General features: G+C 46.4%; 1 protein-coding gene across 12 annotated transcripts in view; it reads right to left on the reverse strand.

Moving 5' to 3' along the window:
- Positions 1-13,580, reverse strand: part of LOC142580151 (uncharacterized) — a 750,235-nt gene that overhangs the window by 199,379 nt on the left and 537,276 nt on the right. The gene's annotated exons all lie outside the window — the stretch shown is intronic.

Genomic DNA, 13,580 nt, shown 5'->3' on the forward strand with positions numbered 1-13,580 from the left:
AGAAGATAAATGGTTTTGTTTTGCATAGAGATTTCAGTAGCTCAGAATGAACCTTTATGGACAGTATTTTTAGATATTAAGGGAGCCTACCACAATCTGACAGGGAATTGTTATGGGATATTCTCAAGCACGAAGGCATAAATAAGGATTTCATGGAGCTGCTGAGGGAGATATATAGAGACTACTGAGCAATATTGTACGGGAAGGCAGAAATTGTAATGAAGTGGTGGGAATTCGCCAAGGATGTCCTCTGTCTCCATTGTTGTTCACGCTTTATGTTAAGGGCATCGGAAGACGACTGGAAAACAGCGAATTAGGGCTTGATTTATCTTACATGCATAATGGACAAATGATGCAACAGAAGCTCCGTGCACCAATGTATGCGGACGACACAGTGCTACTAGCGGACAATAAAAGAGATTTACCGACCCTTGCGAACATCTGTGGCAATGCAGCCACAAATCTAGGCCTCAAATTTAGCACAGAGAAATCAGGAATTATGATCTTTAATGAAGGTACGAGTACTCATGTGGTGTCAATTCAACAGCAAGTCATACCCATAGTCGAGCAATATAGATACCTCGGCGTGTACATAAATGAGGGAAAGATTTACTCAAGCACCCACCAAGATAATCTTAAAATAAAAGGGAAGCAGAATGCAGCAATAATGAATCATAGTGCACTTTGGGGTCACAATAAATATGAGGTGGTGCGTGGAATCTGGAAAAGAGTAATAGCTCTAGGACTAACGTTTGCAACTGTCATTCTAAGCTTAAAATCGGATATCTTGTTGCAGCTGGAAGTTGACCAATGACCGGCAGGCTTTGGGAGCCTACGGTAAAACCTCAAATGAGGCAGTGCAGGCTGACATGGGTTGGTCCTTGTTTGAAGCCAGAGAAGTGCGGAGCAAATTAGTTTTTAAGAAAGACTCGGGAGCATGGATCAAAATAAATGGGCAACTAACATGCACAGGTATCTGTACTGGAAAAGTGTGGACACAGAATAGAATAAGAGCACAAGACAGTTGACAACCAAGTACAGTAAAACCTCGTTAAATCGTACCTGCTTAACCAGTAGTTTCATTTTAAAAGTAGTAAAGTCAAATCCCCGACTCAGCGGCCATTGAACATAATTTGTTTTGTATCTGAATAAACCATACCAGCTTATTGCGTATGTATCGGTTAACACATAGTGTTCCCACTTTTCGTCATGCAAATACGAAGCGTTGTGGCGTCGTGCAAGCCAGGACTCCTGTTATTGCCAATATTCGGATAAACAAAAGACGGCGGCTGCTGAGCATAGAAGAAAAATTAGACAATGTTCGTGCTGTCGAACGTGACACGAAGAAGTCGGCACTGGCACGCGACATGGGTCTACTGTTGACTACAGTGTGTGGTATGTGGAATGCAAAGAAGTTGCTCAGCAGCGCTGCTGCGACCGCAAAGAGATGTCAGTTACGAGGTTCGACTTTTCGCCATCAATTCAGGCCCGACAGTAGCAGAAGCTGCGCGTTAAGCCAGACTCATGAATGCAATCGTCGCGACGAGAACAGCATCCCGCAATGAAAAGGTGCCCCATGACTTCTGCAATGCTACTGCGCGTGTGCAAGAAGAATACGTAACGCCAGCGAGGAATCTGCGATGCGAGTGCTTGCCGAGAAGCAGGAGCAGGCTAAAAAGCCGGCTCACAGCTTCAGTACATTTGAGGCCATTGTCGTCACTGCTAGGCTGCTGCGGCATCGAACAAAAATAACATTTTTGTCGTGCGAAGCGAATAAATACTGCATGTTATTTTCCCCTTTCATTGCACTCTCTCTGAGTTCCGTTTTTGACAGGTAAGTGGGCAATCTCATGCTATTTCAGTCCAGCAGTACTACCGTTTAGTACATACTTTTTCCGAGCTCCGGCCAACTACGGTTTAACGAGGTTTCATTGTACAGGGTAACTGAAAGTGCAAATAGACAAGCAGGAGTCATCAGAAAGAAAGTGAGAGAAAAAGATTCAGTGAATTGGATGCAATGAATGGAAAAGAAGACCTTGGAGATTTACAAGAATGAAAAAAAAAAAAGTTAGAAGGGAAAATTTGTACAACACGAAAGGAAGTGCCTTGCTATTTGAGGCTCGAGCCGGTTGCCTAAGGGCAAAGACGTACCAGAGCAAATATTTGCAATTAGGTGAGGCATGTGTATGTATGCTGTAGCAAAAATCTAGAGACTACTCAGCACATCCCAATGGAATGTGAAGGGATTCAACTAGCGAGACCAGTATGTAGCATGTATGTAACTTCGAGAAGTGCTTGGATTTAAAGTAGACAGAAGTATCAACTGGTCAACAGTGGAGATAAGCAAGAGTTGTTTAGAGTACTGGTAGAAAAAAAAAGCAGGAAAAAGACCGATATGACCAGACCCATTACAGGCATAGGCAGCGATACAAGGTAGATAGAGAAGGTTAAAGAGATGAATGCAAAAATGCTAGAAAGAAAAGCACTGATAGCATACCTGAGTAACTCAAGAAGGCTAGGCGACTATTTGTCACCACCCCATTCCAAAGGGGTGCCAATAAATCATCATCATCATCAAGGTGGATTACTGGAGACACAAGAGCTATACGGGGATAACAATATCAGGGCATGTGTGAGAGTCAAGGGTCCCTGCAATGTGTGCGACTCAAATGGCAACCCTAGTGGCTGCAGCATCATTATGGGTGGAAGTAGCGGACAATAATGTGTCAAAGACACATTTATCCAGTCCCGAAAACGCGCATGTCTGGCCTGCCCTAGAAAGATTTTTAAGCAATAACAGCAGTGCACAATTAATGAGTAGTGAAATTAGCAATTTCTAATGTGCAGATATTCTTCCAGGAAAATTATTACAAGAATTGTCTGCATGGTGCAACTGGATACACAAGCTTGCTCTCTGCGTTTACAATAGTCTACCATCAAAGCCAGTGTCATTGCTACTGTCATCACAAGATGGTGAAAGAACAAGTTCTTGCGTAGGATGACAATGACCAGGCCACCTTCAGTCTCTGATTATTACTGTACTACAATTTACTGGCACCACAATAAACTACAGGTCGCGATCATTCTGAACGGTGCTCACTTCAGTACTGCAACACCTGGCATTGTGTGAACGAGGACAATGCGCAACACTTGTCACACACACACCAGACACCAACCAGCACGGTCAAGAGACTGTCCACAGAGCATGGTGCGTTCCTGGATTTTGCATGCGCAACGCGCTCACTGCCAGCTGACCTGACCACAAGAAACTGGCCACTGCGCTGGATGGGAGAGTTAGGTGCCATGAAGAAGCTGTCTCAGTCTGCACATAGTGGACATGCAGACAATTAAAACTTGACACAATTAACTACAATACCGTGTTTACTCGCATAATGATCGCACTTTTTTGTCAAAATAACTGCCGCAAATTCAGGGGTGCGATCATTACGTGGGTGAAATTTCCCGCGAAAATAATTTTTTTTCATCCCGTGTTTGCTGCGGGATGACAACAGGGCTGATGATGATGATGATGATGATGATGATGTTTGAGGTTTAATGGCGCAAGGGCCAGGTATGGCCAAAGAGCGCCATGCTAGTGGTAATGAATATGTCGTGGTGTGATGGGCTCTGTGAATTTAATGTGACCTGGCTGTAAAGGGGCCTAAAAGAGTGTAAATTGCATAAAAATTACAGGTAATAAAATTATGGCAATGATTAATGACATGTACTATGATCACTGAAATGCATTAAAAAGAATGCTGCATTATATAAAATATGCGAGATGATAAAATTTGTCTAAGAGCACTACAGCCTCGCCAGAGCCCTTGAAACGCAAGGGCCGAGAGGCATGTGCTATGCGAAATAGCTTTCACAGCGGCATCCTCTAGAGAGAGGGGACGCTATGAACGTATAGGGCTAATTACATGTAACACAACATCTTTCAGGAAGTCTAGAACTGAGTTAGTGTCAAAGAGCGGTTCTGGGCCGAGTAACATTACAGGATGAAGGGGAATGTGCTGCCGGTATGCTAACGGAAAATGTTTCTTTCTGTCAGATTCGGCTTTCCGACACTCCAGGAGGACATGGAGGACGGTCAGCCTCTACCCGCATCTCCCACAGGTTGGGGGCTCATTTCCAGTGAGTAAAAAATTGTGGGTGCCAAATGTGTGTCCTATTCTTAGACGGCACAATAGGACATCTGTTCGGCGTGATTTTGTTGCACAAGGCCAGAACCCTAATTGTGGCTTTATTATGTGCAATTTATTATTTGTTTCCATGTCCCACGAGCGTTGCCAGTAGTTTCGCAGTTTTCTGCGCAAGTAGGGCCTCAGATCTGTGACAGCGACTGCTGCGGTAGGATTTACAGAATACGATGCAATTGATGTGGCCATCTGGTCCGCCAGGACATTGCCTTCGATGCCCCTATGACCCGGCACCCAGCATATGATGACATGCTGGTTACATATATACGTTTTACATAGGACGGAATAAAGTTTATTAATTACCGGATTTTTGTGGTTACAGAATGACAGCAAGGCCTTCACAACACTTAGGGAGTCCGTATATATAATTGATTTCTCGAGTTTTGATTTCTTTATATACTTTACAGCCGACAACAGTGCGTAGGCCTCAGCCGTAAAGATGCTTGTTTCCGGATGCAGTACATCGGATTCCGAGAAGGATGGGCCGACGGCTGCATAGGACACCCCCACGCGTGACTTTGATGCGTCGGTGTAGAACTCCGTGCAGGAGTGTTTGTATTGGAGTGCCCGGAAATGCATTTGTATTTCAATCTCTGGAGCGTGTTTTGTAACTTGCATGAAGGATGTATCGCATTCTATCATCTGCCACTCCCAAGGAGGTAGCAGCTTAGCTGGAGGCATTAGGCGATGTTTGAGGATTGGGACATCCATTTCAACACTAAGCTCCCTCACACGCATCGAGAAAGGTTGTCTTACGGTGGGACGATTCCGGAAGAGTGTAGAATTTGTCATATCATTAGCGGTATTAAAACACGGATGTTGGGGATTAGAGTGCACTTTCAGAAAATATGTTTGGCTGATGTATGTTCTCTGCAGATGAAGTGACCACTCATTTGATTCTACGTATAAACTTTCAATGGGACTTGTTCTGAAAGCGCCCGTGGCTAAGCGGATTCCTAGATGGTGGACCGGATCTAGCATCTTTAGCGCACTCGGGGTGGCAGAATGATAGATCACGGCACCATAATCTAGTCGTGACCGAATCAGGCTCTTATAGAGATTCATTAAGCACGTCCTGTCACTACCCCACGTAGTCTGCAATAGAAGTTTAATTAGGTTCATTGTTTTCAGACATTTTTCTTTAAGATGTTTAATGTGTGGGATGAAAGTGAGTCTATTGTCAAGTATAACACCTAGAAATTTGTGTTCTTTGTTTAAAGGTATCTGTTGTCCACACAGTTCTAGGCAAGGATCCGGAACCAGGCCTCTCTTTCTTGTAAACAGAACACAAGAACTCTTGTGAGGATTGATTTTAAAGCCATTTTTCTCTGCCCACTGTGACACCTTGTTCAAACCATGCTGTACCTGTCTCTCACAGACTGTGAGGTTGCAGGATTTAAAACCTATTTGCATATCGTCTACGTAGACGGAATAGAAAATAGCTGGTGGTAAAGATGCACGAAGCATGTTCATCTTTACGACAAAGAGCATGCAGCTGAGTACGCCACCCTGGGGTACCCCAGTTTCCTGTATAAATGTACGCGACAGTGCAGGACCTATTTTCACTCGAAATGTACGGTTCTCTAGGTAGCTCTCTATAGTATTTAACATGTTGCCGCGGATACCTAGCGCGGAAAGATCGCGCAGGATTCCGTACCGCCAGGTTGTGTCGTACGCTTTTTCCATATCCAGAAATACAGATAAGAAAGATTGCTTGTGCACGAAGGCATCGCGAATGCTCGCTTCGATGCGCACAAGATGGTCAGTTGTAGATCGCCCTTCCCGAAAACCACATTGAAATGGGTCAAGCATTTTACTTGACTCTAGGAGATGCACGAGACGGCGATTGATCATTTTTTCAAATACCTTACAAAGGCAACTTGTCAGGGCTATCGGGCGGTAACTAGCCACTGAGGAAGGATCTTTGCCTTGTTTCAAAACCGGGATCACAATGGCTTCTTTCCATGTAGTCGGGAAGTATCCCGCAGCCCAAATCGTGTTGAAAATTGTGACTAGTGTAACTTGGGTGTCTTTATGTAAGTTTTTGATCATTTCATACATGATTCTGTCAGATCCCGGTGCAGAGCTCTTGCATGCGCTCAAGGCAGCTCTCAACTCGGCAATGCTAAAAGGACAGTTGTATGGTTCATTCTGTTGACATTTTCTCATAAGTGGCTTACATTCTTCTATTTGTTTATATTTCATAAAGGATTTCGAGTAATGGTTGGCACTTCACACGCTCTCAAAGTGCTCCCCAAGTGAGTCCGCCTGAGCTTGTAGGGTATCGCCTTCTGTGTTTACCAAAGGGAGTGCATATGCTTGTCGCCCTCTTATCCTATTCACCCTGTTCCAGGCTTTGGCCTCATCTCTGAACGAGTTAATACTCGATAGAAACTTCTGCCAACTTTCTCGTCTGGCCTGTCGGCAGGTTTGCCTGCCTTCGGATTTTGCTTTTTTAAAGTTGCTAAGATTCTCCGCAGTGGGAGAAGCGCGTAGCAACCCCCACGCCCTGTTCTGTTTTTTACGAGCGATCCTACAATCGTCGTTCCACCACGGGACACGCCGTTTGCAGGCCAAGCCTTTTACTTCTGATATGCATTTATATGCGACATCTATTATGAAGGCTGTAAAGAACTCGACTGCAGTATCAATTCCTAACGAAGACAGGTCAGCCCATGAGATACTTGTAAGAGATCGAAATTTATCCCAATCAGCTGTCTCAATCTTCCACCTAGGAGCGTGTGGTGGATATTCGTTGTCTTTAGGTGATCTTAGCAGTATAGGAAAGTGGTCGCTGCCGTAAGGGTTGTCGGTAACTTCCCATTCAAGTTCAGGCAGTACAGACGGGGAGACTATGGTAAGATCTATGGAAGAATAGGTTCTGTTTGCAAGAGAGTAATATGTGTGTCGCTTCTTATTCAACAGACACGCACCCGAAGAAAAAAGGAACTGTTCGAGAAGACGTCCTCGCGAATCTATACGAGGGTCGCCCCACAGGGAGTTATGTGCATTGAAGTCGCCAAGAACAACATAGGGTTCTGGCAATTCATCTATAAAGGTCTGAAATTCATGTTTGCTTAGTTTATAATGTGGAGGAATATAAAGCGAGGAAATAGTGATAAGTTTGTTTAGCAGAATAACTCGAACCGCCACTGCCTCAAGGGCCGTTCGTAGCTGTACACGTTGACAGGCTATGCTTTTTTGAATTATAATTGCAACACCGCCCGATGCGACAGCATCATCGCGATCTTTGCGAAAAGTAACATACTGTCGAAGAAAGTTTGTGTATTTTGATTTCAAGTGTGTTTCCTGTAAACACAGCACTTTTGGATTGTGTTTACGGATGAGTTCTTGAACATCATCAAGATTCCTAAGTAGACCTCTAACATTCCATTGAATGATTTGTGTATCCATATTTTAAATTAAGTTGGTGCTGTGTTTACGGAAACGGAAGGGATGTCTCAGATTACAGAGCCCTTTCGAGGCCCTGTAACCGGGGTTTTGCTCTTTTTGAAGCGTTCGAGGGAACCTCGCCGCTCCTTAGGCGCCTGGTGCGCCTTGAGGATAGGTGTAGTGTCCATTGCCTCGTGTGAGGCGCCGGACACGTGCTCTTGCGAGCGAGAAGTTTCCCGAGAGGGTCCCGCCTTGGAGGGCAAGACCCCTGCACCCACCAGCCCGGAGGTCGATGGGGCTCCCTGGGGGATTTGGATGCGCCGGCCGTTGCCAGCGCTGGAAGGGACCTGGGAGGTTGAGGCAGCCTCGGCTGCGCCCACCTTCGGGGTCGACGGTCCCTTCTCCTCGGTTGACGGAGCAGCGCTAGCTGCAACCGCCGCGGGGGCAGATGGCGTAACTGCCGACTCACTGCTTGTGGGTCGGACAGCCGCCGGAGGCCGTTGTGACGCTGCCCCCTGACGCGCCACATCGGCAAAGGTTTTCTTGGGCAGGTATGATACCCGCCTTCGTGCCTCTTTGAACGATATATTCTCTTTTACTTTTATAGTTACAATTTCTTTTTCCTTCTTCCAGGAGGGGCACGACCGCGAGTACGCGGCGTGATCCCCGTCACAGTTTACACAGTGGAGAGAGTTATTACATGCTTCAGTGGCGTGTTCAAGGGCACTACATTTCGCACATGTTTGGCGGCCTCGGCAGCTCTGCGAGCTGTGGCCGAAACGCTGGCATTTGAAACATCTCAAGGGATTTGGCACGTACGGTCTTACACGAAGCTTGATGTACCCGGCCTCGATTGACTCGGGCAGGACACTTGAATTGAAGGTGAGTATTATGTGTTTGGTCGCAATTTCTTTACCGTCTCGCCTCATCTTGATTCTTTTGACATTTATGACATTTTGTTCACTGAAGCCCTCCAACAGTTCAGCCTCAGTGAGCTCCAGCAAATCATCGTCGGAGACAACGCCGCGGGAGGTATTCATCGTGCGGTGCGGGGTTACTACTACTTGGGTCTCACCAAATGATACTAGTTTAGGCAGTTTCTCAAATTGTTTCAGGTCGCGGAGCTCCAAGAGGAGGTCACCGCTAGCCATCCTCGACACCTTATATCCTGGGCCAAAAACTTCGGTAAGAGACTTAGACACAAGGAACGGGGAGATTGTTCGAACTTGTTTAGCTGGTTTTTCTGCGTGGATGACATGAAAACGAGGGAAATTGTGGACTTGGCGTCCGAAAAATTGAAAGACCTCTTCGGTGCGCCCTCGTTTCTGAGGGCGATCAGGGATTTTAGGAAAAGCGTTTTCCGTAAGTACAGTTGGGTTTTCGGCCGCGATGCCGACCACCCACCATGGAGCCCAACAGGGGGACGTCACAGGAGCTCCTGCTATAGAAACCCTGCCAACGCCAGCTGTACATCGCTGCTATAACCAAATACAGCATGACCAAGGCTGGCCAGCTACACAAGGTTAACCCTTGCCGCCGGGAAACTAGGAAGTGAGGAGAAGTGATGAGAAGACAGGAAAGATGAAAAAGGCGAGAGAGAAAGACGAAGATTGGAGAGGAGGACAGGAAAAGGCGACTGCCGATTTCCCCCGGGTGGGTCAGTCCGAGGGTGCCGTCTATGTGAAGCCGAGGCCGAAGAGGTGTGTTGCCTCCGCCGGGGGGCCGTAACGGTCCAAACACCCAGCTTCGGCTCAACCCCCAGGATCCCCTTTTCCCCAGACACGGCTAAGCCACGCACGGCTACACGCGGGAGGGTCCAACCCTCGTGTGCTCGGGTACGTGGTGTCGCAACACACCAAACGCCTGCTGACGCAGACGCCCCTGCGGGGGACAACAGGGCAATAAGCAGGCGGCTGCCACTGTAACAGTGCGGGACACCAAAGCAAATATGGTGGCCGGCAAAGCAAGCTGAACGTATGGTGCATGGAATAGGGCAGTGTGTCGTCTGTACGGGGAAACAATGGGAGAACTGGGGATGCTTCTGTGGTGACGCCATTAGTAGGGCGCTGCGATCGACCGGCGTGCCTAGAGCACGAAATTTAAACATGCTGTGCAAAACTTTCTGCATTTATAAACTAAAATGCTCTCAAAACACAACTGAAGTTCTTATAATTTGCAAAATATACATACAGTCGCCGACTGATTTTTCGGACTCCGTAAATTCGGACGTGCTCGATTATTTGGTCTGCTTTGCGGCACCGCCATTCTTTCCATAGACACAACTGCCACAACAACTGACGAAAGTTCGGGCACCATTGTCGGACACTCCTTGAGACACCATTTTTCAGACACTCCTTGAGCCAACTCGATCGAGAGCCCCATGCACCGAATCTGACCGGTGCATGGTTCGACTTGCTGAACACCATTTTTGTTTTGAATGGAACCTCCTTGCTGGCCCACGAAGTGGCTACACTACAAATCGCCGCCACTCATCATCATTGTTTCTACCTGGTTCGATAGAGTGGCTACAGCAGTTCCGTTCTCAGCTTAGTAAGCTATGTCAAGACAATCTAGCAGCTGATTTGTTGCTTTCTTCGTGCACGACGCTGCGAGTAGGCCATGTTTTTCGTTTGTGCGACTGGTGTCGGCGTGACAGCGTTTGCTTTGTGTGCTGAGCCGAGGTTGTGGTAATCCAACGCGGCATACGGAAACATCACGTCAAGTGTCTTATGGTGCCGACAGTTGCCACGCAGACTGTGCTGGGGAATGCCGGCAAGCGGGTGCCGGGAGGCCTAGGATTTGTCTCCTTCCAATGTGCTCCCTGCTGACGCTGAAAATGTTCTGCTGAGACCTGCGCAGTGGTCGCACTGCGATTCCAGACACCGTCTCATTTGACAGTTTCACAGGTGCTGACACTGCTTTACTGACATGCGCAGAACTCGACGACGGCGAGATCATTCGTCAGGTTTCTGCTGTACCGCCGGACGATGACTCCGAGTTAGAAGACGACGCACCATACGCTACGCTGCCGTCGCATACAGAGCGTTTACAAGCAGTGACTGTGCTTTCAGCCACCTATAGTGACCCTACGACCCTCTCCGAGATTCAGGCTTATCAGATTGCGCATGAATGGAACAGCGTGCAAGGCGCATTCAAGATTTCTTCAAGCCTACTGCCGAGCCTGGATAAGTGTGTGGAAATAAAGGATTTCTTTTTTTTTTTCTTAATCTGATTTTCCAGACACATGTTTATTCTGACATTTCCACAGTCCCTGTGAGGTCCGAATAAATGGTGGGCGACTGTAATACAAACTGTTAAGATACATCAATAACGCTATCAATGCTTGCACATTTCTGACAACAAGTCATGGAGTGTTCCTGATCGTCTGCTCAGCCAATGGCTCAGCGTTTTGGTTGCAGAAGACAAACAAACACTCGTCAGCTCCTTCTGTTAGGTAAGCATGTATATGTTTTTAGTATTTCGAAAGACACGAGGATGAAAAGCCCAGAAAGAGCACCTGCACTGTGCCTGGTTGGTTGCACGGGATTCCATTTATTTTGTATCAGCCAGAAAAGTGGTCGCCAGGTTTCACTGAAGAAAAAAAAAATACTGCTCTGTGACGAATGCAGCCGCTAACGCTTAGATATTTCGCTCCGTAAAAGGGCGTCGAAGGGCAAGAATACAGCCAATGTTCTCAATGTGCCCAATCTGAAGCAGCCTGGGGTTGTTGTGATCGTTATACAGGAAGCTCAATGCAAGCGCGCGCGCGCGCACACACACGCACACGCGCACACACACGCACACGCGCACACACACGCACACGCGCACGCACACACACGCACACACACACACACACACACACACAAAGTACATTTGCAAACCCAGCGCCTGCCGTGCACATAAAGGATGTGTGAATGCGGAAGGAAAAACCACAGCAAGCAATCGATGAGCTCCACATATACATGCATGACCTCCATGACAACAATAACTGCCAATCCCGGAGGCCCTGTGTTACACCATTATTTTTCCTCTAACCAGCAATGACTCTATGCTGCTGCGATAGATGGCGCTGCAGTAGACTGGCATGCTCCAGCACTGCCAGCCATCATCGCAAAAAGAGGCACGTTTTCGCCGCAGGATGACACACTACCCTATTCTAGTACACTATACCGAACGCGCCGAATGCAATTTTTGTTCTTCTCGTGAGTACATTAGGCTCATTGAAACAGTTTTTTCCGTATCAGTAATGAATAATATTGTTCATATCGGCAAGTTTGCGACAATAACGCAGCCATGTACACTTTGAGGGGACAGAAAAAGATGGGCGCACGTAGCTGCCAGTGACATAGAAACACATGGCGGGCATGCTGCGGAAACTGCAGCATTTGTTTTACAAGTATCCTAATATGGCACGCTTTCGCTAAGGATGGGCGAATATCTTAGCTGTGTTACAAGCATCGGCGTATGGATAGGCTACACTTCTAACATATCAGTGTAAACGTGGCCACTATAGTTGCCGCTTGCGATTTGTTGCGTGCCCACGAGTGCAGACGAGAAGAAACGAAAGGCGCCTTTTTTCTTGTTGTTGCCCAAAACCATTATGAAGCCTACAAGTAATAAAGCCAAGGCAAGTTTGGCTGTAGCTTTTTTTTTTCATGGAAGTGCAGAAAGTGATGAAAGGAATGAAATGGGGCATCTGCTTAAGAATAATGTTTGGTGCGTGCAGACCACTTGGTATGCCTTCAAGAGTCGCTCGCGTGGCATTTGACAGCACTCCACAGATGGTAAGCCCGATCATCATTAGCTAGACCTGGCACCCAACATATCGCTGCAACAAGTTTGGGGTGCGATCATTACGCGGGAAAGAAAAAAAATTGAAATTTGTCGAGAAAATTCAGGGGTGCGTTCATTACACAAGTGCGACAATTATGTGAGAAAATACGATATAGCAAAGTGTTTATCCTTTTTATAATTTCTTGTCAGTAGGACACTACTTATTTGGAACTTCAATATAACGAAGTGGGTTTAAACACGATTTCAATATAGTGAAATTTCACTGCCACTGTGAAAGAATACCGAGACAATGGAAACTTCCCTGGATGCAGATGGCCAAATGGTTTAAATTACATGAGGCTGCTCACAGACCCACCTCTTGAGTCGCGTGCTGCATAACTAAGACTGACCGCTTTGAGCAGCCATATGAAGCCCAAATGCAACTAGACCATGCCATGCCCTGCGCCCTGTATGGTATAGGTGTGAGGGTGAGCCTTGAAGGAGGCTTGGCGAGTGCTCTTGGTGTATTTGGAGATCCATTGAAGTGAGAAGCAGACCAAGCATTCACTCTCTTCTGCCGGCGCCTTTCATGATTGCGCTGTCCCACTCTGCGGGGCCGAAATGGACGCAAAAGCATGGCTGGCTTTACTTTGCATTGCTGATTTGACAATATCGCTGACCTGGCATGACACAGTGTCTTTTGTCACCGAGTATCAAATTCAACAAGATGACTTGCTTTTCTCATGCAAGCTTGCTTTTTCCTGATTGCACGATAATTCTGAAAATTTCGTGGCCCCTTCCACGTAAGAAAAATCTATCGGCAACTATATCTATTTGTACAATTTATCTAACTTCAATATAACAATACTTTCATATCGTGAAGCAAATTGCCAATTTTATAGACTTCGATACATTGAGGTTTAACTGTAATGCAAAGATAAGTTATTTAATGCATTTTTTTATAATCATTACTGCCTTACCTTTCAATTTTATCTCTTGTGGAAAAGTTCCCATAAAATTTATCCAGCATAATAAGTGCACCCTCCGACATGGCTCTGGTTTAAAAAAAAAGTGCATTCATTGTGCGAGTGTATATGGTATCTGTAGCAACAAATTCCACAAGTGTTGCAACTAGTTCGGCAGAATGGCATACCAGAATTGCCTTCACTATGCGAAAGAAATCAAGGTTTTAGAATCACATTATGGCTCCAT

Source organism: Dermacentor variabilis, chromosome 4, assembly GCF_050947875.1.
Source record: "Dermacentor variabilis isolate Ectoservices chromosome 4, ASM5094787v1, whole genome shotgun sequence".
In the NCBI taxonomy this organism is placed as follows: domain Eukaryota; kingdom Metazoa; phylum Arthropoda; class Arachnida; order Ixodida; family Ixodidae; genus Dermacentor; species Dermacentor variabilis.